Source organism: Lithobates pipiens, unplaced genomic scaffold (assembly GCF_037356315.1).
Source record: "Lithobates pipiens isolate NorthernLeopardFrog02 unplaced genomic scaffold, aLitPip1_a1.2 Scaffold_19, whole genome shotgun sequence".
NCBI lineage: Eukaryota > Metazoa > Chordata > Amphibia > Anura > Ranidae > Lithobates > Lithobates pipiens.
In genome coordinates, this window is record NW_027507764.1 from 6,122,936 (window position 1) to 6,149,460 (window position 26,525).

General features: G+C 50.7%; 1 protein-coding gene across 2 annotated transcripts in view; it reads left to right on the plus strand.

The window, feature by feature from the left end:
* The window catches only part of TSNARE1 (t-SNARE domain containing 1), a 511,756-nt gene that overhangs the window by 34,984 nt on the left and 450,247 nt on the right, over positions 1 to 26,525 (plus strand). For both annotated transcript variants that reach the window (XR_013277476.1, XM_077490486.1), the window contains exon 2: positions 16,512 to 16,590. The gene's annotated coding sequence lies outside the window, so the exon portion shown is untranslated. The remainder of the gene's footprint in view (positions 1 to 16,511; positions 16,591 to 26,525) is intronic.

Consider the following 26,525-nt stretch of genomic DNA (forward strand, 5'->3'; position numbering starts at 1 on the left):
ACTGCGTGAGGAAAGGAAAGCCGATAATCGACTCTCCTGTGACAGTACATCTTTACACTGATAATCCGTGCCACCTCGTCTGTGCCGCCTTGTCTGTGCCGCCTTGTCTGTGCCGCCTTGTCTGTGCCGCCTTGTCTGTGCCGCCTTGTCTGTGCCGCCTTGTCTGTGCCGCCTTGTCTGTGCCGCCTTGTCTGTGCCCCCCGAGTGCCGCCTTGTCTGTGCCCCCCGAGTGCCGCCTTGTCTGTGCCCCCCGAGTGCCGCCTCGTCTGTGCCCCCCCGAGTGCCGCCCCGTCTGTGCCCCCCGAGTGCCTCGCTGTGCCCCCCGAGTGCCGCCTCGTCTGTGCCCCCCCGAGTGCCGCCTCGTCTGTGCCCCCCCGAGTGCCGCCTCGTCTGTGCCCCCCGAGTGCCGCCTCGTCTGTGCCCCCCCGAGTGCCGCCTCGTCTGTGCCCCCCGAATGCAGCCTCGTCTGTGCCCCCCCGAATGCCGCCTCGTCTGTGCCCCCCCGAATGCCGCCTCGTCTGTGCCCCCCCGAGTGCCGCCTGGTCTGTGCCCCCCCCCGAGTGCCGCCTGGTCTGTGCCCCCCCCCGAGTGCCGCCTGGTCTGTGCCCCCCTCGAGTGCCGCCTGGTCTGTGCCCCCCTCGAGTGCCGCCTGGTCTGTGCCCCCCCCCGAGTGCCGCCTGGTCTGTGCCCCCCCGAGTGCCGCCTGGTCTGTGCCCCCCCGAGTGCCGCCTGGTCTGTGCCCCCCCGAGTGCCGCCTGGTCTGTGCCCCCCCGAGTGCCGCCTGGTCTGTGCCCCCCGAGTGCCGCCTGGTCTGTGCCCCCCCGAGTGGCGCCTGGTCTGTGCCCCCCCGAGTGGCGCCTGGTCTGTGCCCCCCCGAGTGGCGCCTGGTCTGTGCCCCCCCGAGTGGCGCCTGGTCTGTGCCCCCCCGAGTGGCGCCTGTCTGTGCCCCCCCGAGTGGCGCCTGGTCTGTGCCCCCCCGAGTGGCGCCTGGTCTGTGCCCCCCCGAGTGGCGCCTGGTCTGTGCCCCCCCGAGTGGCGCCTGGTCTGTGCCCCCCCGAGTGCTGCCTCATCTGTGCCCCCTGAGTGACAAAGAAATTGCTTATTTATAAAAAATTTCTGATGAAAAAAGGAAGACTTTTTTTATTTTTTGCTAAACAAAAGAAAAAAAAAACTCCAGTTATGATTAACCCCTTCAACCCCGGGCACTTTCCCTTCCCCCTTCCTGCCCAGGCCAGTTTTCAGATTTCACCGCTGTCACACTTTGGCAATTACACAGTCATGTAACACTGTACACACATGGTATTTGTATCCTTCTTTTCACACAAATAGAGCTTTCTTTTGGTGGTGTTTGATCATCACTGGCTTGTTTGTTTATTTTTATTTTTTTGATCAACAAAAAAAAACAGAATTTTTTTTTTTTAGCAGAGGCCCTAGGGAATAAAATGGCGATTGTTGCAGTATTTTATGTCGCACTGGGAAAAATACACTTCAATGAATAAAAAAAATAAAAATAAAAAAATATAAAACGAAACAGTAAAGATAACCCAATTATTTTGTTTAATGTGAAAGAAGATGTTACGCCGAGAGAATCGCAATCTATCTTCTAAGCAGAAAAAAAAAAATAGCGATTGTCGTTTTAGCCAGAATCGCAGCTCTAGTGCAGACCCATCAGCGATGCCAATCGGTGCCCATAAAGGATGCCAGTGTCCATTAGTAATGCCAGTCAGTGCCTGCCAGTGAAAGAGAAAACTTGTTTACAAAATTTCATAACAGAAACTAAGAAAAACAATCTCGAATCGAGTTTCTTTTCTTTTTTTGATGGACACCGTGCCGGTCCCGAGGAGCTGCGGGCAGGAGTTTTTAGGTGAGGGCACGGCTTCGGCCTAGTCCATGGCGTCCGGCCTCGCGGACTAGGCCGAAGCTGCGGCCTAGCCTAAAAACTGCTGCCCGCAGCTCCTCGGGACCGGCTAGTGAAAAAAAAAAAAAATCGTTTTGCTGAAACTTTGAATCGATTTGACCTCTCAACTCGATTCAAATCGATTTTTTTTTCCCCAGCCCTAATTTTAACTACCGTATATACTCGAGTATAGGTCGATCCGAATATAAGCCGAGGCCCCCAATTTACCACAAAAAAACTGGGAAACTTATTGACTCGTGTATAAGCCGAGGGTGAGACATCCCTGTGTCCCGTCCATCCCTGTGTCCATTCCTGTGTCCCGTCCATCCCTGTGTCCATTCCTGTGTCCCGTCCATCCCTGTGTCCATTCCTGTGTCCCGTCCATCCCTGTGTCCATTCCTGTGTCCCGTCCGTCGCTGTGTCCCGTCCGTCGCTGTGTCCCGTCCGTCGCTGTGTCCCGTCCGTCGCTGTGTCCCGTCCGTCGCTGTGTCCCGTCCGTCGCTGTGTCCCGTCCGTCGCTGTGTCCCGTCCGTCGCTGTGTCCCGTCCGTCGCTGTGTCCCGTCCGTCCCTGTGTCCATTCCTGTGTCCCGTTCGTCGCTGTGTCCCGTCCGTCGCTGTGTCCCGTCCGTCGCTGTGTCCCGTCCGTCGCTGTGTCCCGTCCGTCGCTGTGTCCCGTCCATCCCTGCCTACCTGTGCCAATCTGCAGCCTCTGTGTGCCATGCTCTCCTCGTCTGACAGATGGCGGCCATTCCTCTGTTCAAAAGCCGCGCCTCCCTGTCTGTGATAGGCGGAACACTCAATTTCCCAGCAGTCTGTGTTCCGCCTATCACGGACATCCTCTCATCCTCGTCCGTAGTATGAGAATGAGCGGATGTCCATGATAGGCGGACCACTGACTGCTGGGAAATTGAGTGTTCCGCCTATCACAGACAGGGAGGCGCGGCTTTTGAATAGTAGAATGGCCACCGTCTGTCTGCTCGACACGCTGATCGGACAGGCAGACGGCGGTGACTCGAGTATAAGCCGAGGGGGGCACTTTCAGCCTCAAAAAAGAGGCTGAAAATCTCGGCTTATACTCGAGTATATACGGTATGTAACAAGTGTCAGAAAAAGGTTTAGACCTTAAGTGGTTAATCTTCCTGCATATTCACACAGAAGTTTTATCGCTTTGATCTAAGAAGGAAGAGTTACAATGTAGTTTAACCACTTCAATAGGGGGGGGCACTTAAACACCTTCCTGCTCAGACCAATTTTGAGCTTTCAGCGCTGTCGCACTTTGAATGACAATTGCGCGGTCATGCTACACTGTACCCAAATGACATTTTTATAATTTTTTTCCCACAAATAGAGCTTTCTTTTGGTGGTATTTGATCACCTCTACGGTTTTTATTTTTTGCGCTACAAATAAAAAAATACCGAAAATTTTGAAAAAAAATGTTTTTTTTTTGTTTCAGTTTCAAAACTTTGTAAATAAGTACGTTTTCTCCTTCACTGATGGGGCTACACTGATGGGCACTGATAAGGCGGCACTGATGGGCACCAATGATGTGGCACCAATGAAGTGGCACTGATGAGGTGGCATTGATGGACACTGATATGTGGCACTGATAGGCGACACTGATGGGCGACACGGATGGGCACTGATAGGTGGCACAAATTGGCACTGATAGCTGGCACAGATGGGCATGGATGGGCGGCACAGATGGGCATGGATGGGCAGCACAGGTGGGCACTGATAGGCGGCACAGGTGGGCACTCATAGGCGGCATTGGTGTTATACTGTACTAATGGATGCCAATCAGTGCCAAACAATAATGCATGCCAATCAGTGATGCCCATTGTGGGCACTGATTGGCATCCATTATGGGCACTGATTGGCATCCATTGTGGCACTGACTGGCATCCCTGGTGGTCTAGGGAGGATTACCTTTTGCTGGGCATCCCTGGTGGTCTGGTGGCGTCCCTGGTGGTCCAGTGTGGGCATCCTCGGGGGGGGGGGGGGGCTGTGCTGATAATCGATCAGCACAGACCCCCCCCCTGTCAGAGGAGCAGCCGATCGGCTCTCCTCTACTCGCGTCTGACAGACGCGAGTGAGGAAAAGCCGATCACCGGCTCTTCCTATTTACACTGTGATCAGCCGCGATTGGACACGGCTGATCACGTGGTAAAGAGTCTCCGGAGACTCTTTACCGAGATTGTAGTTGCCGGGTGTCAGACTGACACCCTGCAACAACGATCGCCGCGATGCGCGCCCCCCAGGGGCGCGCAGCCGCTCATAATCCTGATCACGTCATATGACGTCCGATCAGGATTATGCAACCACTTTGCCACCGTCAATTGCCTGTAGGGCGGGCTGCAAGTGGTTAAAAACTTGGCAGAGTGAGCAGAGAACTCTCTATACCTGTTACATCAAAGAATCTGGAAACGCTGCAATACAGATTGTGGGGGGGGAGGGGGTGTTGAATCGAGATTGCGATCTTTTAACGATTAATTGTGCTCTAGTCTGCACTGATAAACAATGCGCTGATTATCAGAGCAGACCCCCCCCCACCCATCAGGAGAGCCGCTGATCGCGTCTTGTTGGCACGAATGGAGGAAAGCTGATTAACGGCACTTCCTGGTTACCATGTGATCCGCTGTGATTGGACACGGCTGATCGTGTGGTAGAGAGCCTGCGTCAGAGGCTCTTTACCTAGATCAGAGATGCGGTGTTTCCTATCGATGTGCTGCTCCACCAATCGCCGCGCTGCATCATATGATGCCCAGTAAGGATAACGGAGCCACCCTGCGGCCACCATTCTGCATTCGGCGGGTGGGAAGTGGTTAAATGCCACCAAAAGAAAGCTCTATTTTGTCTCGAATGATAAAAATGTCCTATGTGTACGGTGTTACATGACCGCGCAATTGTCATTCAAAGTGTGAGAGCGCTGAAAGCTGGCCTGGGCAGGAAGGGGGGGGGGGGGGTGAAAGTGCCCGATCGTTGAAGTGGTTAATGACCGTGGTTTGGGAATGGGATGTCGAATGTATGATGGTGATCTGCTGTACAAGCCGTTGTTGGGCTCCATGTACACGGGCAGCGCCTGTCTGTCCATGTGTACACGGGTCTTTAGCAGAGTTTAGGAGCTGCGGTGGTTTGGGAACCTCGGATGCGGAAGAATCACATTCTGGATAGGAACAATTTGACTACAAAACGCGGCAAAATCCTGGTAAAAGCGTGTGGTTACCGCGTTTTTCCATATCTGACGGTCGAAGTAATAGGCTATGTGTGCATGAAACTTATTTCAGAACGTTCAATTTCTACAGACCCAAAATCCTCACATTGGGTCAGCAGTGAAGAGTTCTATTTACACTGATGGGGGGGGGGGGTTCAGCACAGAATTGTTCATCTGTTCAGACTTCCATTATAAATGGAGCCCTCCAGACGATCGATCGGCTCTGCAGATGAGACTTCTAGGAGTTCACAGATCAAATATAAACTCTACACGTGGGTTTTTAGATAAATGTGCAATGATTTTATCAATGGATTACTTTTCTTGTATGGTTGTCGACCACGTTGGAGAGAAAATGTGACCACAAGTCTCCTGGACTCCCACCTTCAATTCTGGTGACAACGGTGACCACTTTAGGACACGCTTCAGTCCTGGTGACCACTTTAGGACACACTTCAGTCCTGCTGACCACTTTAGGACACACTTCAGTCCTGGTGACCACTTTCTGACATACTTCAGTCCTGGTGACCACTTTCTGACATACTTCCGTCCTAGTGACCACTTTCTGACATACTTCCGTCCTGGTGACCGCTTTAGGACACACTTCAGTCCTGGTGACCGCTTTAGGACACACTTCAGTCCTGGTGACCACTTTCTGACATACTTCAGTCCTGGGGACTACTTTAGGACACACTTCAGTCCTGGTGACCACTTTAGGACACACTTCAGTCCTGGTGACCACTTCCTGACATACTTCAGTCCTGGTGACCACTTTCTGACATACTTCAGTCCTGGTGACCACTTTCTGACATACTTCAGTCCTGGTGACCACTTTCTGACATACTTCAGTCCTGGTGACCACTTTCTGACATACTTCAGTCCTGGTGACCACTTTAGGACACACTTCAGTCCTGGTGACCACTTTAGGACACACTTCAGTCCTGGTGACCACTTTAGGACACACTTCAGTCCTGGTGACCACTTTCTGACATACTTCAGTCCTGGTGACCACTTTCTGACATACTTCAGTCCTGGTGACCACTTTCTGACACACTTCCGTCCTGGTGACCACTTTCTGACACACTTCCGTCCTGGTGACCACTTTCTGACATACTTCCGTCCTGGTGACCACTTTCTGACATACTTCAGTCCTGGTGTCCACTTTCTGACATACTTCAGTCCTGGTGTCCACTTTCTGACATACTTCAGTCCTGGTGACCACTTTCTGACATACTTCAGTCCTGGTGACCACTTTCTGACATACTTCAGTCCTGGTGTCCACTTTCTGACATACTTCAGTCCTGGTGACCACTTTCTGACATACTTCAGTCCTGGTGACCACTTTAGGACACACTTCTGTCCCGGGGACCACTTTAGGCTGTGGTGTTGCCTTCACTGTCACTAGTGACCGGTTCAAACTGCTTTAATAAATAAAATGGTTTTTGATTGCGCAGTGCTGTGGAAAGTTGGAGCGCACCGTCATTGTGGTGTAGGGCCTCGTTCACATGGACGTTCTCCCGTGCGAGGGACTGTGTGTCCACACAGGGGGATGCACATGCGTTCCCATACAGGTGCATTCGCCTATATTGGGACACAGCCGCTGCTCCCAGTTACCCAGCCGCGTGGGTGAGAGTGACCCCTAAACCCGGACGGTATGTGCTCAGGACCTGCACTGTCACAGCTGTCAATTTGGGAGCAGCGGCTGTAAATATTGCAGAACATACGGCCTCGGGCTACATAACTATGATTAATGTATCTTAACCACTTAAAAACCTAGCTACGAGCTCTGCCTCATGATCGGCGGGTGACGGAGGACATGGGGTACCGGGTGCCCGCCGATCGGGTTCTGCTGTGTGTAATCACAGCGGAAGCAAGCCGCCAGTATCCCACATGTGCACCCCATATCCGCAAGTGTCGGATCACGGAAATATACATGACCTGGCACACAAGTGCCACCCTGTATCAGTAAAACTGCTATAGGGCGGACCTGAAGCTGTTAAAGCAGCGCAGCACTGAAAAGAAAAAAATTGGCCTGGTCATGAAGGGGTGAAAAACCTTCCCGAAGCTGAAGTGGTTAAAATGTTCAGCCGTCCTTAACCTTTTTTCTCAGGAATGGTTTAAAAAAAAAAAGAAAAATTTCTTTAGCAATCTCTGCCAATAGGTCATTGTAAAGATGCTGTGCCTCTGATGACCATATTAGGCTGTCGGTGACAATTGGTGCCAATATTTTTAGGCATTTTTTTGGCTTTAGCGATTGGCCAAGTCTTGTCTATTTATGGAAGAAAAAGGCAGAAAAATGAAATCCATCACCTTCCATTCCTGAAATTTGCAGCTCTTTTATAAAGAGTGACATTTCTGCTGAAGCCGATCGGCTACGTTGAGCCATTTTTCCCGGCTTAATTTGTTGGAGTAATTAGCAATTTTGTCAGATTAGTGGTTCTTTAGGGACAATCTGTCATCCAGAATTTTGTGTAATCAATGGTCTAAACAAATGTTGAGTGAAATACAAAGACCGCTCGGCATAGAAACTGGCTGTGTTCAGGGTGGTGATGTGGGGCTGGAGGAGGTCGGGACACAAGGACAGAGGTGATCAGGAAAGGGTTGTGTAGCCTGGAGAAGGTCAGGACACAAGGACAGAGGTGTTCAGGAAAGGGTCGTTGTGTAGCCTGGAGAAGGTCGGGACACAAGGACAGAGGTGTTCAGGAATGGGTGATTGTGTGGCCTGGAGAAGGTTGAGACACAAGGACAGAGGTGATCAGGAAAGGGTTGTGTAGCCTGGACGAGGTCGGGACACAAGGACAGAGGTGTTCAGGAAAGGGTCGTTGTGTAGCCTGGAGAAGGTCGGCACACAAGGACAGAGGTGTTCAGGAATGGGTGATTGTGTGGCCTGGAGAAGGTTGAGACACAAGGACAGAGGTGATCAGGAAAGGGTTGTGTAGCCTGGAGGAGGTCGGGACACAAGGACAGAGATGTTCAGCAAAGGGTCGTTGTGTGGCCTGGAGGAGGTCGGGACACAAGGACAGAGGTGTTCAGAAAAGGGTTGTTGTGTGGTCTGGAGGAGGTCGGGACACATGGACAGAGGTGTTCAGGAAAGGGTTGTTGTGTGGTCTGGAGGAGGTCGGGACACATGGACAGAGGTGTTCAGCAAAGGGTCGTTGTGTGGTCTGGAGGAGGTCGGGACACAAGGACAGAGGTGTTCAGAAAAGGGTCGTTGTGTGGTCTGAAGGAGGTCGGGACACAAGGACAGAGGTGTTCAGAAAAGGGTCGTTGTGTGGTCTGGAGGAGGTCGGGACACATGGACAGAGGTGATCAGGAAAGGGTTGTTGTGTGGTCTGGAGGAGGTCGGGACACGGACAGAGGTGATCAGGAAAGGGTTGTGTAGCCTGGAGAAGGTCAGGACACAAGGACAGAGGTGTTCAGGAAAGGGTTGTTGTGTGGCCTGGAGGAGGTCGGGACACAAGGAGAGAGGTGATCAGGAAATGGTTGTGTGGCCTGGAAGAGGTCGGGAAACAAGGAGAGATGAGGTGTGCACTGTGCAGGAAAGGGTCACTCTGTGGTCTGGAGGAGGTGGGGACACAAGGACAGAGGTGTTCAGGAAATGGTTGTGTGGCCTGGAGGAGGTGGGGACACAAGGACAGAGGTGTTCAGGAAAGGGTCATTGTGTGGCCTGGAGGAGGTCGGGACACAAGGACAGAGGTGTTCAGGAAAGGGTCGTTGTGTGGCCTTTGAGGAGGTCGGGACACAAGGACAGATGAGGTGTGCAGGAAAGGGTCACTGTGTGGTCTGGAGGAGGTCGTGACACAAGGACCTGGTGTTTAGTATAGGGTCATTGTGTGGCCTGGAGGAGGTCGGGACACGAGGACAGAGGTGTTTAGTAAAGGGTCGTTGTGTGGCCTGGAGGAGGTCGGGACACAAGGACAGAGGTGTTCTGGAAAGGGTCGTTGTGTGGCCTGTGGTAGGCAGACTTGCAGAAACAATAACCAAGTAGTCTCTCTTCAATTATGAATGCTAAAATCCCTGAATCTTTAAATATACCTTCCCTTCTTAGATGGGACTTTGTAGGCGTTCTGCTTTTAGTGTATAACAGATAAAAAAGCAAACATCAGGCCATGGTAATGATCAGAGATGTTGGGTTCATTTCTCTTCACCCCCAATGCATTTTAAATCAACTCGATTTCCTTGAGGAAGATCTAGTCTATTCGAAACGCGGTGGATGTGAAGGAAAATTCCTTCCCTTTCCCAGTCTACAAAATGGGTTTAGTGCAGTGATGGCGAATCTTGGCACCCCAGATGTTTTGAAACTACATTTCCCATGATGCACTGGCACTCTGCAGTGTACTTGAGCATCATGGGAAATGTAGTTCCAAAACATCTGGGGAGCCGAGGTTCGCCATCACTGGTTTAGTGGGAGAGATCTCTCGTAGGAGCAGATTATATAGAGAACTACCACAGCTTTGCCTGATTCTCAGTATGGACAGGAAGTGATGTCACTTATGATGTCACTAAACCACCCCCCTTCCCCCAGTGTAGGCATCACATGTAATTGTGTTTTTGCTTCAATGATGGAATCTGTGGAAGTATCAGAAGCCCAGGAGATGAACTTCTCAGGTCCCGGGCGTTGGCGCTGGATGCCGGCTGTCATTGGAAGCTGGCGGCTTTAGTGGTGGGGCCCGCAGGATTCGATTAGTCGCTGTCCCAGCTCTGTGTTAAAGCGATGGCTGGGACACAAGTGGTTAAATACCCTGTTTAGAAAGTGACATTGTTGGGCCTAAAAATTGCACTTTTTAAACTGTCACAGGATTAGAAAGACTTGAATGGTACAGGAATAATATTGTGACCCCCGAAGTGTGTCCCGCCAGCATGCCTGGTTACCCCCTCTCTGTATCCGTGTCTGATCTCTATGGAGTGGTGGAGCAGTGCTGTGCAGTGAATCTAGGAGCAGATGCCCCTCGTCTCCGAGCTCCGTGTCTGACCACAGGCCATGTTCTGGAACACATACAGACATGCAAGAATGACTTCCACCCCCTTAGCGCTGATTTATTTTTATGAGGAGGACACATGGGTCCAGCAGTGAAATATTCTCCATCACATTAAACTGAATTATTTTCAATAAGAAACCAAAAAAAGCGCACTGTGGTCCCTAGGAATTATTTGGTTTAGAATCCGACATGGCGACGGACTAGAAGTTTCGGCATGCTCCACCAATCGGCATGCTCACTACTCTTTACTGGAGACGCCACCGGGTCCCTTAACGTCTTTTCTGTCAGCAGAACTTCCCAGTAATTCTCAAATGAATTATATCCTTTAGTGTGCAGATATTCTATGCCTCTTGCCCCGTCTGCCTCTTGCCCGTCTGCCTCTTTGCCCCCGTTTGCCTCTTTGCCCCCGTCTGCCTCTTGCCCCTTGCTCTTGGGCCATCAGTCCGACAGATGACCACACTAACTACTTTGGTAGGGGGGGCCCCTGGAGAAAGTATTGGGCAGGTAGTGCTGGTGAAGGTGGAAGTTGTGTGAAAGCCCCCAAGGATTGAGGGACATGGATAAAACTTCACATTCCTGAGGGTGGTTTTACTACTACTACTTTTTTTTTTTTTTTTTTGGCCATCGAACGTGAACCTTTTGCTTTTACGAAGAGCTGGTGATAAAAATTCTAAATTTTCCAGGTTGGTCTATGAAAGATTTCTATTTTCCTCGTTATTACGTTGAGTTTGCTTCCAGGAGGACTCCTGGGCCCTAGAAGTTTGAGGTGGTGGGGAGAAGGGATGACTACCTGACCTAGAACATGGTCACCTTTTTGTACCGCTATTATAAAACACGTTTTTAGTAGTTACCCGCTTGCGGACCAGTCACGTTACCCGTACGTTGGCGGTCCTCAAGTGGTTGTAGCGGGATGATATGCAGCTGCAGGTATTACACCGGTACCAAGCCAGGGGACGGCACACCTGTAATGGCAATCAGAGCGGCTTACTAGCCACTTGATCGATATTGCAAGCAGTGGGAGGGGACATTTCCACCTCCGCCATATTCCGCTGGCTTGCTCGCACTCTCTCGTCCCACCGGGAGACCCGAGTGACCGGCCCCCGGTGGTGTGCCAGCTGGCTGGACAGCTGAACAAAGCCTGGATCAGCTTTGATTGGGTCTCCCCTATAGTAACCCGGTAGTGATGACCCGACATCACTTCCTGTTCCCCCGGGTGTCAGTTTAAAAAAAAAAAAAAAAAAAAAAAGCATTCAAAAACAGCGATCTTGGTGGTTTCAAACCTCTGCTCTCTCCATAAAGAGAACCTGTCACATGCCTATTGCTGTCATAGGGATGCTTACATTCCTTGGGGGAAAAAAAAATGTAAAGTGCGTGTAAAAGTGACCGTGTGCGTCATTCCCGCACTCCCAACAGCGATTGTCCCACATGTGAGGTGTCGCTGCGAATGTTGGATTGTGGGCAGTAATTCTAGCATCCAACCTCCTCTGTAAGTCTGTAAAAAAAACGATTTAATCGTTGCCTATGGATAGTACAGTTTTTAAGTTTTTCGCCGTAGCACGGTTGCATACAATTTTAAAGCGTGACATGTCTGCTATCCATTTACCGTACTCTGCTTAACATCGTCTTTTTAAATTTTACAAAAAATTGGGTCATGTATTGTGTGTTTTGCATTAAAATTCAAAAAAGTATCAAATATATATTTATAAGTATCAGATAAACATAAAAAATAGCAACACCCACCAGTTTATTCTCCAGGTCCTCTGCTTTAAAAAAAATATACAATGTTTGGGGGTTCTAAGAAATTCTCTAGCAAAAAATAAATAAATAAAAATTGTTACATGTAAACAAAAAGTGGCAGAAAGTCTTTAGGCCTTTCCACATGGGGGGGGGGGGGGATCTGCTATCTCAGCGGGGGAACCGATCCGTTGATCTGGCGGATGACAGGTCCGTGTCTGCCCATTGTGGAGGGGCGGACCTGTCAGAGCCCCACTGTTCTCTATGGGAAGATTGGATGAAAATGGACAGCATGTCCGCTTTCATCTGATCCGATCCTCTGGACAGATGGTGAACACATCGCCATCTGTCTGTTTTGATCGGATGGCAGGCGGGTGTCGGCGGACACATCTCCACCGATTATCTATCTGCCCATACAAGTCAATGGGTGACCTTCTCAGATCCTCCTGAAAAACGGACAGGTGGATCCGAATGGGGTCTATCATGTGAAAGGGGCCTAAAGGACATCTTCGGTCCTTCAAAAAGTATTTTTTTTTAAAAATCAACAGCAACCAATCCTGTAGCAGCGGGCTTTTAAAACAATGACACTTACCTGTCCAGGGATCCAGCTCCATCCTCGCCCAGACCAGTTCTTTGCTGGTCTTCAGGTCCCCACCATGTTTACTGTGGGAAGCCGGCTGGGACTCCTTGTGGCTTCACAGCATGGTTTTCCAATATGCACTTCACCTTGTGAATAGTCCTGGGACTTGTGACGAGGTGACAGGCAGAGATGGGGAGACCTGGTGACGTGACATGGGCAATTCCTGTGGAAGTGGGTACCTGCCAAAACTAGGCAACCCCCACCCACCCCACAACACCCCCCCCCCCCCCCCCTCCAAAATCTCTGGTCTTCAGGTCCCTGGTACCAGCATGTTTACTAAGGGAAGCCAACCATGGCTCCTTGCAGCTTGACAGCTAGTTTCCCACTGCATATACTATGTAGTGATGTTGCGTTGTGTGAATGGTCCCACAGACTTTCACCATGTGCAAGCCACTCTGAGCTGTAGGAATGGTCCCGCAACCTCCTGGGATCTGTGATGTGCAGGAGGTGTCCCGCAGACTCCTGGGAACTGTGACATATCCCAGAAGGCAGCTTCACAGCCAATTTCCCACTGCACCATGTGCAAACCACTCTGCACTGTAGAAATGATCCCGCAGCCTCCTGGGAACTGTGACCAGGTTGCAGGCAGAGATTGGGAGACCTTCTGGTGACATGACCTGGGCGATTCCAGCGGAAGTGGGTACCTGCCAAAACTAGTCAGCCCCGACCCACCCCACAACACCCCCACCTCCAAAATCTCTGGTCTTCGGGTCCCTGGTGCCAGCATGTTTACTAAAGGAAGCCGACTGTGACTCCTTGCAGCTTGACGGCTGATTTCCCACTGCATATGCTCAAGTGATGCCGCGCTGTGTGAATGGTTCTGGAGCCTTTATGGGACCTGTGCCATGTCCCAGAAGGTTGCAGCCGGGGGGGGGGGGGGGGCGTTGATGAATTTCTCCTCCAAAATTGCTGGTCTATAAATCCCTGGTGTCGGCATGTTTACAAAGGGAAGCCAGGTGTGACTCCTTGCAGCTTCACAGACAGTTTTCCTACTGCATATGCACAAGCGGTGCTGCACTGTATGAATAGACTCCTTGCTGCTTCACAGACAGTTTTGCTGCTGCACCATGTGCAAGCCTCTCTGCACTGCAGGAATAGTCCCGCAGCCTCCTGGGAACTGTGGTGTGGCGCAGGAGGTGTCCCACAGCCTCCTGGGAACTGTGACATATCTCAGAAGGCAGCTTCACAGCCAGTTTCCCACTGCACCATATGCAAGCTACTCTGCATGGTAGGAATGGCACTTTAGCCTCCTGGGAACTGTAACGTGGTGTACAAGGTGTCCCGCAGCCTCCTGGGAACTGAGAGGTGTCCCACAAGGCAGCTTCACAGCCAGTTTTCCACTGCACCATGTGCAAGCCGCTCTGCCATGTAGGAATAGTCCCGCAGCCTCTTTGGGAGCTGTGACGTTGTGCAGGAGGTGCCCCCGCAGCCTCCTTGGGAACTGACGTGGTGTAGGAGGTGCCGCCGCAGCCTCCTTGGGAACTGACGTGGTGCAGGAGGTGCCCCCGCAGCCTCCTTGGGAACTGACGTGGTGCAGGGGGTGCCCCCGCAGCCTCCTTGGAAACTGACGTGGTGCAGGAGATGCCCCCGCAGCCTCCTTGGGAACTGACGTGGTGCAGGAAGTGCCCCCGCATCCTCCTTGGGAACTGACGTGGTGCGGGAGGTGCACCGCATCCTCCTTGGGAACTGACGTGGTGCGGGAGGTGCCCCCGCAGCCTCCTTGGGAACTGACGTGGTGCAGGAAGTGCCCCCGCATCCTCCTTGGGAACTGACGTGGTGCGGGAGGTGCACCGCATCCTCCTTGGGAACTGACGTGGTGCGGGAGGTGCCCCCGCAGCCTCCTTGGGAACTGACGTGGTGCAGGAAGTGCCCCCGCATCCTCCTTGGGAACTGACGTGGTGCGGGAGGTGCACCGCATCCTCCTTGGGAACTGACGTGGTGCGGGAGGTGCCCCCACAGCCTCCTTGGGAACTGTTGCGGTGCGGGAGGTGCCCCCGCAGCCTCCTTGGGAACTGATGCGGTGCGGGAGGTGCCCCCGCAGCCTCCTTGGGAACTGACGCGGTGCGGGAGGTGCCCCCGCAGCCTCCTTGGGAACTGACGCGGTGCGGGAGGTGCCCCCGCAGCCTCCTTGGGAACTGACGCGGTGCGGGAGGTGCCCCCGCAGCCTCCTTGGGAACTGACGCGGTGCGGGAGGTGTCCCCGCAGCCTCCTTGGGAACTGACGCAGTGCGGGAGGTGCCCCCGCAGCCTCCTTGGGAACTGACGCAGTGCGGGAGGTGCCCCCGCAGCCTCCTTGGGAACTGACGCGGTGCGGGAGGTGCCCCCGCAGCCTCCTTGGGAACTGACGCGGTGCGGGAGGTGCCCCCGCAGCCTCCTTGGGAACTGACGCGGTGCGGGAGGTGCCCCCGCAGCCTCCTTGGGAACTGACGCGGTGCGGGATGTGCCCCGCAGCCTCCTTGGGAACTGACGCGGTGCGGGAGGTGCCCCCGCAGCCTCCTTGGGAACTGACGCGGTGTCAGCTGTAATGGGTCTCTACCGAGCCCCCCCCTCCCCCGGTTTTGCTGTAGGATTTTAAGTTGTTGCTGTGGCATGCTGGAACTTGTAGTCCCTCAGCAGCTGGCGCTCCGCAGGCTGTTTATGTCTTTAGTGAAGTTCATAAAACCGGCGGCCCTTCCTCCGGTATTTAATGCATTTGGAATTAGCTGAGTAGAGCGGCTGCATGTAGAAAGCGCGTGTGCGGCACCACGCCGGAATAATAACGACTTCTCGGGGAAATCAGTTGTCATCTTCGGTGAGGAATGATTCTGAATATATTTGGGCTGATTTTCTGGGTAATAATTTGATTGTCAGGAGAGCGTTTTATATTCATGAGTTTTGCAGCTGGTATCTGGCAATCTCCCTCACCTCGCAGTGTCTTCCCCCTATCTGCCCATTTACTTTCTGCCCGTCAATCACCGCGCCCGGCTCGCTTTCAGGATTTCTGCACGCAGGCCAACTCAAAAACGTCAGCACGTGGCTCATTTTTAATGGTTACCCGATTTCAGGCCTGGCGGTGTGGCAAAAGAAAAAAAAAACGTGGCCCCGTGGTGGGTGGTGCACTGAAAATATTTAGCGGGCCGTGTCACTAGGCCACCATCAACATGCGTTTTGTTCTTCTGAATCCCATTTTTAACCTTTTGTTGTGTGGTAATCCAGCGGTTCTGTTACTTTTCCACTTCTACAACCATATAGGGCTCAAAATTCAAGTCCCGAGCTACTAGCCAGGCCTTAAAGTGATTGTAATGGATCATTCTTTATTTAGTGTCCCCGATCCTCCTCTTCTGTGTGTCACCCTGGTGGCTCTCGCGGCTCCTCCCCACATCAGATAACCCCCTAGGAGAAGCGATCTCCCGGGGGGGGGGCTACCTTGCGTGCTCACTCCCGAGTCCAGCATTTGGTATCCATGGACACGGATGTCAGACTCTGCCCCCGGCGCCCGCATCATTGGATTTGATTGACAGCAGTGGGAGCCAATGGCTGCGTTGCTATCAATCTATCCAATCAAGAGCCGGGACCCCGTGGTGAAAGGGAGAGCGCGTCTCTGCTGACAGAAATACAGGGCTCAGGTAAGTAAAACGGGGGGACCAGTCACTGCCAGTTGTTTTTTGACCTTAATGCATAGGATACATTAAGGTGAAAAGACACAAGGGTTTACAACCCCTTTTAAGGGTTACACACCACCAGCTGCCCCACCCAACCCCTACCCTACCCTGCTCCTAATTTCACCCCTAAACACGCCCTTATAAATTATCTCATGAAATTACATAAATGTTTTATGCAGAATTAAGTTATAAATATGAACAAGTTTAGTGCGGCCTCGGCTGTGCCCACCAGTGCGGCCTCACCTGTGCCCATCAATGCAGTCTCACCAGTGCGGCCTCGCCTCTGCCCACCAGTGCGGCCTCACCTGCGCCCATCAATGCAGTCTCACCAGTGCGGCCTCACCAGTGCCCACCAATGCAGCCTCGCTTGTGCCTACGCGTCCATTAACTGCATTCTGTCTTCTCTTATAGGGGAAGTGATCCCGGTGTTACAGCGAGCGGCCAGTGGCCTCCACCTACTGCGCCAGGAGGGAGTTTCTTCTGCTGAGAGGTAAGGGGGAGGGGTATGAGATTTTCTGAAATGATGACCTAACACTATAAAGCCGAAAATAAACCAAAAACGTTGAATGGTTCCCCAAAGCGTTACATTCCAGGCAGGGCTCTGGTGAGAACGCTCGGTTGTGCTTTTACCAGCTCTTCAGTGAACTTTCCAGTCCTGGTGCCATAGATGGTCACATGTGCCCCCACCTTGAGACCCACATAGAAGGAAGGGGGCGGCATCTTCCTCGGCTTTATAGAACAGGAGGGTTTAGTTCTGCTATAAAGAGGATCTAAATTCAAAATGTGCACTTTTGTTATGTAATGTTCATGCAGAAATGTTAATAGTTTTAGAAGTAATACCCTGAACAATGTATCTTTTTGCTTTGAATTCTCCTTTGAAAAAGGCGGTTCACTTCCTGTGCCTGGAGTCTCCTAGCTGTATGTCTGCAGGGTGTGAGGTCATGTGAGGCAATAATGGCCCTGACTGTTGGGCTCCATGTACACTAGCAACTCCTAAACTTCAGTTTAGGAGCTTTTGGTGTTATTTTGCCAAAAGCTCCTAAACTCAACCCCATATAGACCCGTCTGTCCATGTACACATGGGCTTTTAGCAGAGTTTAGGTGCTGCTGCGGTTATTTGGAGGTTCAACCTCCTTCTGCTGAACGTGGAAGAATCGCATTCAGGATAGGAACCTTTTGACCTCCGACCACAAAAAGCGGGACAATCGTGGTACGTCAAAGTATGCTATTTGTACATGAAGCCTAATGCCGCGTACACACGACTGGACTTTTCGATGGACTAGGTCCGATGATCTTCCTGATGGACTTTCGGCGGAGTTCCGACTGACTTTCCGAAGTAACGGCCTTGGCCACACACAATCTCACCAAAGTCCGACGGATTCGAACGTGATGACGTACGACCGGACTAGAGTAAGGAAGCTCCTAGCCAGTAGCCAATAGCTGCTCTAGCGTCGGTTTTCGTCTGTTGGACTAGCGTACAGACGAACTGATTTTTCAACCGGACTCGAGTCCATCGGAAAGATTTGAAACCTGTTTTATTTCTAGGTCCGTAGAAATTTTGGGGGAAAAAAAAAGTCAGCTGGAGCCCATACATGATCGAATTGTCCGACGGATTCCGGTCCGCCAGACCTAGTCCGTCAAAGTGCGGTCGTGTACTATACTGTTCGCTGTTCTCCTTGCTGGAGAGGAAACTGTACCTGAGGACCTGTACTGCAAGGATCTCGCTGCGTCTGCATTATCCAGTCTGTGGAGGCGTCTTAAAGAGCCGACGTACAGCTACGACGGCTCGTGCAGGGGCTCCAACCTGCTGCAGTCTAACTGCGGCGGCTGGTCCGGAAGTGGTTAAGTCCATTGGGCAGAAGTGACGTTTCATGTTGCTTCTGTCGTCCAATGGTATGGAGCTGAATGGGGGGGCAATCATTCCCTCACTCCCAGCCTCACAGGGGAAAGGACCCCGATACTGTCTGCTGCTACCGATGACTCCCGTAAGCAGCATAGAATGCAGGGGTGGGGGGGATGGGCCTCTCACACGGTTGATAAAATATATCTTGCAGTGAATCTGCCGCAGAGACCACTTTTATTTGACAGCGGACCGCCCGCCGTTTTTAAAAATACCGGGGGGGTTATGGCGGCTGTCTCCTACCATAACAGTATTAAACGTCACAGTACCGACGTATGACGCTGGTGGGCAGTCCGGAATGAAGAGGTACTTGATACGCCTCGCCATTACGGGTGTGAAAATCTCCAGTACAAGAGAAGAAAAGCGCACCCCACCTTCTGCCGCATTGGTCAGACGCGATGCTGTGATTGAATGGCGATTTTTGGTTTCAGCGTTTCACAAGGAAGGAGCGGTAAAAATAAAATCGCATTCTTTCATTTCCCGGCTTCTCGGCATATAATCGCCCATTTGACTTCTCGCAGGTCGCCCCCGTTTTGTTAAACAGTTCACTGCCGAGATTCGCTGCTCCTGCGGTAATTTTTATCCTTAATTGACTCGATTTTTAAAGCATTCCAATGAAACCCGCGTAACCTTTTAAGACGCCATCGTGACGTCCGAATTAAATGCGACTCGGGCCATTTCCCGAATAGGACAGCCAGGTGCCCCCTTGTGCCTTTATTGTACTGGAGGAGGAGAGCCGAGTTTCCTGTCCGGAACCCTCGTCGCCCTCCCCCCCCTTTTTTTTTTTTTTTGTGCTGCGTAACGGATCGGCCAATGAGGGAGCCGGCAGAATATTACGCCGTGATTGCGTTCGCAATACATTAGCTAAATGAATGTGGAGGGTTTTTTATTTTCAGGCGGAAACAAAACTTGCTAGTGATTTTCCGTAATGCAGAAAATCAAAGCTCCTAATAGATCCGTTTTTTCTTTCATGTTTTAATAACATGTGCGGAATCTGCTGCAGAAAATGATTTTATACCTCGCCAGCAGGAATTGGTGCCAGCAGACCCAACGAGGAGGGGGAGGGGTACAAGAGGGGAGGGAGGACATGCAGTGCTGCGCATGAGGCTGCATTCACACCTGAGCGTAGCGACTTTGAGCGTTTTTTTTTTTTTTTGAGACAAGTGATTGTTGGGGCCAATTCACACCGGAAAGGAAACCTGCGTTCCGTGCACATTTCCCGCACTGGTTTCAAAATGCACTGCTCTTGGATCTGCACTGGGTGTCTGTGTTAACATTAAAGATGATCTCCAGGCCCCCCCCCCCCCCTACAAATAATGCAGCTTACAGTAGACTTTCAATGTAAGGACACTTACCTGTCGAGGGACCCCACGATGTCCTCACTTGAACCGATTCTTCCACCAGCCTTGGGTGCAGGCGCCGGTATCTCAAGTACGGGAAACAAGAAGTGAAGCCTTGCAGCTTCACGCCTGGTTTCCTACTGCGCACGCGCAAGCCGTGGGACCTGTGATGTGTTCCAGAAGACTGGAGGTGGGGGGGGGGCATGGCTAGAGTGATCTGGTGCAAGAAGTGGGAGCGCGTATCTGTCATAACCTGCCCCCCCCCAAAAAAAGTGCCAAATGTGGGGGGGGGGGGGGGGGGGAAGAGATGCAAATAAGTGAAACTTCCCTGTTTGGGTGGAGCTTCGCTTTGACACCCCAAACGCCGTACATTTGCCTGCGCAGGATTGCATTATACAGTAGTGGCATGCAATACTTTTGGTGTGATTTCAGGCCAGTCAAATGGATGATGATATCCTCCATCCAGGAAATGAGGTGGAGCTCTGACTTGCTGCAGGTTCTAATGCACATTAGTAGTTAAATCAAAGGAAGTCATTTCAGTCCGGGGGGCGGAGCCAGTACAACTGGCTGTCAGATTTAAAGCGGAGTTTCACCCACATTTTTCCCTCCCCACCATCCAACACTAATGTGCATCCTTAAAATGAATTGTCAATTTATTTAAATTTTTTCTGTTCCCTTACCTGATTTATGCCTATATCTAATTTCACTTCCTCCTCTAGGGACTGCGGTGCTGTACGTCATTTTCGGTTTTGCATGGGCTCCTGGGAGATCTTGGTCAGCTTGGCATGGCACTGCTTCCGTAACATTTAAAGTGATTTGTCTCAATAAAAAAGATTTTACAAAAAAAATAAAGTGATTTGTAATGGCTCGCTGCACAGAGCAGCCCAGACCCTCTTCTTCTTGGGGTCCCTCTTTGCTGCTCCTGGCCCCTCCTCCTATCGAGTGACCCTCAGCCAGCAGCTTGTTACAGGGGACACCCGAGCCAAGTCGGAGCTCCATGTAATCCTTTCAGACACGGATCCCCGAACTGACCCCGCTCCCTCTCTCCAAAGACAATCAGGAGTGTCTGGGACAGCTAAGACGCCTTGTGGACATCGCTGCAGAGAGAATGGGCTTGGGTAGGTAATTAGGGGGGGCTGCTGAGGAGGCTGCTACACACAGATTTTTTCTTAATGCATAGAATGCATTTAGTCAAAAAACCTTCTGCGTTTACAACTCCTTTAACATTGGCGTCTATGGAAAATCTTGGTCAGCTTGGCATGGCACGGCTCCCGTAACATTTAACATTGGCGTCTATGGAAAATCTTGGTCAGCTTGGCATGGCATGGCTCCCGTAACCTTTAAAGGGATTTGTAATGGCTCGCTGCACAGAGCAGCCCAGATCCTCCTCTTCTTGGGGTTCCTCTTTGCTGCTCCTGGTTGCTCCTCCTATCGAGTGACCCTCAGCCAGCAGCTTGTTACAGGGGACACCCGAGCCAAGTTGGAGCTCCATGTAATCCTTTCAGACACGGAGCCCCGAACTGGCCCCGCTCCCTCTCTCCAAAGTCTATGGAAAATCTTGGCCAGCTTGGCATAGCTCGGCTCCCGTAAAGTTTAACATTGGCGTCTATGGAAAATCTTGGTCAGCTTGGTATGGCTTTGCCATGTCAAGCTGACCAAAATTGCACTGCACATGCGTGAGATCGACGGGTGTATGCACTGAATCCAGGAAAAGGGACACTGGTGTCGTATGCCCACACTGGAGATGGCTGTGCAGCAACTTTACAAAGTAAGAAAACAATGCTGCACAGATAGAAAACTTGGCATAGTTTACCGCATACCTTTGTTACATTGTATGAGGTCAGAGTGTTTTAGGGGTATTTTTATTTTAAAATTTCATATTTTGGCCAGAACGCCACTTTAAGAACATTTTAGCTGATCTCAGTATCTGCAGAATAGAGGCAGGTAAGAACCTGCAGCGTTGTACCTTGCAAGGTGTGTAAGTGACCCCCATCAGTGAGTGATTTCTGCCCCGGTGACAGGTTCTCAGATATGTAAATGTAGAAAGGGTGATGAGATCTCTGGCTACAGCTTTGGGCTCTGCGGGCGGCCATCACAGGAAGAAGTCAAGGCTTCAAATTATAATATCCCGTCATCCAGCATGACTCCGCTCCGCACACTGACATTGTCTGCGGCTCCCGCTGGTCAATAAAATCGCAGTTTAAGCTCCATTTTTCTCTGGTGACATTTCCCTCTACTCCCCCGTGTGCGGACACAGCACTTAGAGTGGGAAACGGGGGGTGCCGCGTGCCGGGGCCGTGTGTCTGACGCTCCTCTCCACCGACTATGAGCACAGCCTGTCATTTGCACGCATTTCCTGATGGCTTAAATGGGGGGAAAAAAAAAACGAAACGTGAGAGACGCCTGTCATGCTTCAGCACTCCTTGCTGGGCCAATCTTTTACCTGAAAGAAGAATATTTATTCTGCGATATTCCTGACAATTTGAAGTGCTGTAATGTGCACATTTCTGCCTCTTTCCATATGCTAATGCCGCTCGGTGAGGACTTATTACCGCCGCTCTTCGATGGCGTTTCGCGGTTTCAGCTCCTGACTGACGGAACAAACCATTATAAAGGAGAAGTGCACTTTAAAAGCGGAGTTCTGGCCGAAATATGACTTTTAAGATAAAAATACTCCTAGAGTACTAATGCCTTGTACAATGTAACAAAGGTAGGCTGTAATGCCCAGTTTTCTATTTGTGCAGCATAGTTTTCTCACTTTGTGAAGTTCCTGCACAGCGCGGCCATCTCCAGCGTGGGCATCTGAAGCCACAGTGTCCTTCCGGGATTCTGTGCATGCTGGCTTCCCAGCATGCACCTGCTGATCTCACGCATGTGCAGTGCAATCTCGGTCAGCTTGCCATGCCACACTGACCAAGGTTTTCCATAGACGTCAATGTGAAATTTTACGGGAGCAGTGTTCGATGCTAAGCTAACCAAGATTTTCCATAGACGCCAATATTAAATATTACGGGAGCCGTGTTCAATGCCAAGCTGACCAAGATTTTCCATAGACGCCAATATTGAATATTACGGGAGCCGTGTTCAATGCCAAGCTGACCAAGATTTTCCATAGACGCCAATATTAAATATTACGGGAGCCGTGTTCAATGCCAAGTTGACCAAGATTTTTCATATACGCCAATGTTAAATGTTACGGAGTAGTGTCCAATGCCAAGCTGACCAAGATTTTCCATAGACGCCAATGTTAAATGTTACAGGAGTAGTGTTCAATACCAAGATTTTCCATAGACGCCAATGTTAAATGTTACGGGAGCCGTGTCCAATGCCAAGCTGACCAAGATTTTCCATAGACACCAATGTTAAATGTTACGGGAGCCGTGTCCAGTGCCAAGCTGACCAAGATTTTCCATAGACGCCAATGTTAAATGTTACGGGAGTAGTGTTCAATACCAAGATTTTCCATAGACACCAATGTTAAATTGGTAGTATAGTCTATCTTTTACCTTCAGGTAAGACTATAATAAGGCTTACCTGTAGGTAAACAAAATATCTCCTAAACCTGTCCGGTATTTAGGAGATATTCCCCTTGCAATGATCCACTGACTGCAGTGGCGCATGCTCCCAGGGGATTCTCGGCTGAAAGCCTGGCAGACGCCGGACCTTGCCGGAAAGCAGTCGACATCACGGCTCCAGCCACTCAGCGCTGGAGCCGCGATACCCGGAAGACACGCCGAGGCAACATGTCATGTCCCTCGGCGTGGACCAGGTGAGATACTGACGCCTCGTTCTAAGGTAAGTATTTCATAATGAACTAGTATGCGGTGCATACTAGCTCATTATGCCTTTTGCCTTACATGGAGTATTAAAAAAAAATAAGTGTTAGCGAGTATACAACCGCTTTAAATGTTACGGGAGCAGTGCCATGCCAAGCTGACCAAGAATTTTCATAGACTCCAATGTTAAATGTCACCTGAGTAGTGCCATGCCAAGCTGACCAAGAAGTTTCATAGGCACCAATGTTAAATGTCAGCAGTGCCATTCCAAGCTAAACAAGACTTTCCATAGACACCAGTGTTAAAGGTTACAGGAGCAGTGCCATGCCAAGCTGACCAAGATCTCCTAGGAGCCAGTGCAAAACCGGAAATGACGTACGGCGGCTAAGGGAGGAAGTGGAATTAGGTATAGGCTTAAATCGGGTAAATGAACAGAAAAAAAATAATGGTGAAAATTGAAAAATGTTGGTGGAACTCTGCTTTAAAGTCTTTCCGACCTAGCCCCCCCCCCAACAGATGAATACCTACCTCGATCCTAGGCCTCGTTCACACAGGGGTACTACAGCATACAAAAAAAGGACAGTCTTTTGGCGCACTGAGTCGCTGGATGGAAAGAGCGCGGGCTACGGGCATAAAAAGTCAATATAAAAGCAAAGTCTGACATAAAATGCTGGCTGTGGATGGCTACCGGCTTAAGAGCAAGAAGGAACTTTGCAGTAACAAGAACAGGGAGGAGAGGAGCACCATCTAAGTGCAGCAATATAAAACTTTATAATTCCAAGCAAATAGTATAAGACTCACAAGATGAATAGTCGGCGCACCAGGCCTGGTGAAGGAGCACCCATGCTCCAAACTCGCGCACCGCCCTGGTGACACCTGTATGTGACGTCAGCCCGCTGCTACTGAGTTTACCTTTGGACCAGGAAGTGCTGGGAGCCACCAGCGCAGCCGTGACCGGCGGTGCTTCTGTACACTTCGTAGCTCCCCCCCATATCATGATCTATCAGTGGCAGGATCTCCGCTCCTGAAAGCTGATTGGATCTCCCCAAAGGGAGAGTCGTCTTTATTGGAGCTCTACAGATCCCGTCTGCCTCAAGATGTCTCAGTGTCCGGATTGTAATGCTGAAAATTGATTGAAGGTCTACTGGAGAAGGGCCCTCTTTGCCACACCACAAATCTTTCATGTATCGAGATCCATCAGTCCTGGAGACTGATTGGAGCTCTTCTAGTGGATGAGCTTCTCATTTGGGTTCCATGGATCCCCCTTTCATAGAGATCAGTGCCAGAATTGCAGTGCTGAAGGCTGATTGGGATCTCTCCTGGTGGATGGGCATCTCGTTGGGGCTCCATGGATCTCTCCCGCATGCAGATCTATCAGCGTCCGGATCTTGGCATCTAAGACTGATTGAAGCTCTTCTGATGGCAAGACCTCTCATTGCAGATGAGCTCTATCAGCACCAGGATCACTACTGGAAACTGATTGGAGCTCTCCTTGTGGATGGGCATCTCATTGGGGCTTCATGGATCTCTACTGCATGCAGATCTATCAACGCCCGGATCTTGGCATCTAAAACTGATTGGTGATCTTCTGATGGCAAGACCTCTCATTGAAGATTGGCTCTATCAGCACCAGGATCAGTTCTGGAAACTGATTGGAGCTCTCCTTGTTGGATGGGCATTTCATTGGGCCTCCGTGAATCCTCTCTTGCATCCAAGATCGGTGTCAAGATCTCGGCACTGAAAGCTGATTGTAGCGCCCCCTAGGAAGGATCATCTTTGGGATTCCACAGATCCCTTCTGTATCAAGATGTATCTGCGTCAAGATCACAGTGCTGATAACTGATTGGAGCTCTCCTGATGAAGAGGCCTCTCATTGTGGCACCACAGATCAGTCCATCTTTAGATTGGAAGGGTTCCTTACTGGCCTCTATCCAAACCGAATATGTAGATTTGTGATTTACATGCACATTAATGCTGCTATGTGTACATCCCGAGTGTGAAAACCATTTTCCTTCCATTCGTAGCCTGGAAGACGTCCACCGAGGATACACGATGAATAACAATTCTCTAGCCGTGCACATTGCAAGGTATTATCTATCATTTCATGCCGGCATCAGCAGTTTCCAGCAGCGATCTTAATGGCTTACATTTTAGGGTTAATGGCCCTTTAATGCAGAAGTTCTTAGCGATGATTGGCCTCGTTACATTTAGGGTACAGTGTGTGCCAAACTTTTGTGCGTCACACGGCTGTGCTTCCATTTTTAGGTCTGTGGTTTTTTGTTTTTTTTTTCTTTGTTTTCATAAAGTTTGAAAGAATGTATTGTCCCCAAATAGTGGGTCTTTTGTTAGACAGATGGGTGTGTCTGGGGCTTGGCTCCAAAGTTAGAGAATTTGAACCCTTAGTAACTAAAATGAAACTCTATCAGAGGGGTACACAAGTGTTAAGTTGGGTTGAAAGCCCACCTCCCAGCAACATATCTTCACCTTTTGCCCTCCTCCAACTCCCTGCTCCATTCGAGGTCTCATGCTATTATTACAGGTATCGGGGGAACATGTGACCCCCCCCTACATATGATAGTGCTTAGGCCTGAGCAGCCAGTCACCGACCCTAACATTATCATGTGGTGTGGAGGGAAGTGACTCCATCACTTGGGTAAGCTCATCATCATCTGCAGCGGGAGTGGTGGACCTTGGGGAGCGGTGGACCCTTGCAGCACAGAGGTGGTGAGTGAGTACAGATGGGTTGGTATCCCTTGATGAATTTGTACGCTTTCAGTAAACACTGACTTTTTGGCTTAAATGGACAGATAACTGTTTAAAAGTTCAAAGGAAACCTGTAAAGAGAGGAAATGCAGCCTACCTACCTTTCCCTCTCACAATTCTCGTTGTCTGACCTTCATACTTCTCCTCCTCTGACATTAGAACTTTGAGTCACTGACCCAAAGCAGGTATTGAAATCCAGAGATCAGACTTCACTTGGTGCATACTAGTTGAGAGTAATGTCTCAGAATTTGAAAATGATAGAATTCACCAAGGTCAAGGTGATCAGTGAGAAGCCGCCCAGTACGGCCGAAGGCGGCCAGGAACTACCGGGTGCCGCCGAGATACACAGGACATCTCGGCGGCGCCATTTTTAAAAATAAAGGCTGCAACAATGCACAAGGCTGCAAGGATGCACAAGGCTGCCACGACGGAAAGGCTGCAATGACAAGGCTGCAAATAACACGGACGAGGCTTCAGATGGACACTGATAAGGCTGCATTGATGGGGATTTCCCTTCACTTCCTGCCCCATAAGAACTGAGGAAATCCCTGCAAATTAAGAGAATCCTTTGTGGACCCTCCCCAGGTCGCCACAATTGGAAGATTTCCCCTCTATTACTTTTCTGGGCAAAACCCAAAATGGAGAG